Below are 472 nucleotides of genomic sequence, written 5' to 3'. Positions count from 1 at the left end.
AAAACCAAAACCAACAAGAACAACAATAACAACAACAAGAAAAACAACAGCAACCTCCCTGATCCTGCCTCTCCACGGAAAAGCCCCAATTACCCCAAGACAATGTTCAGCCTGAAAGGCGAACCCCACAGTGGTGTTTCTTTATGCTTTTTCTGGTTGCCGGGGTTGGCTCCTCTACAGAAAGAGCCGAGCTCCGCATTCATACATAATGATGAAAGGTGGGAAAGACGTGCAAACCTCTGTCGAGGACTGTGATTTGTTTATTTCTTTTAAATGTAGTGGGGTGTTTTTGTTACATTTTATCATTTGTTTAGGCGGAGGAAGAGCCGAGCAGCGCGGGGGGCCGGCGGGCTGTACCGGGGTAGCTCCTGCCGCCTCCTCCCGGGCGCTGTCCCGCGGCGGGGCCGGGGGGTCCCGGGGGTCCCGGTGCTGCCCTCCCCGCTCCCCCGGGGCTCTGCCCGCCGGCACCTCC

Source organism: Chaetura pelagica, unplaced genomic scaffold (assembly GCF_000747805.2).
Source record: "Chaetura pelagica isolate M959 unplaced genomic scaffold, ChaPel_1.0 scaffold119, whole genome shotgun sequence".
NCBI lineage: Eukaryota > Metazoa > Chordata > Aves > Apodiformes > Apodidae > Chaetura > Chaetura pelagica.
This window is presented reverse-complemented; position numbering follows the sequence as displayed.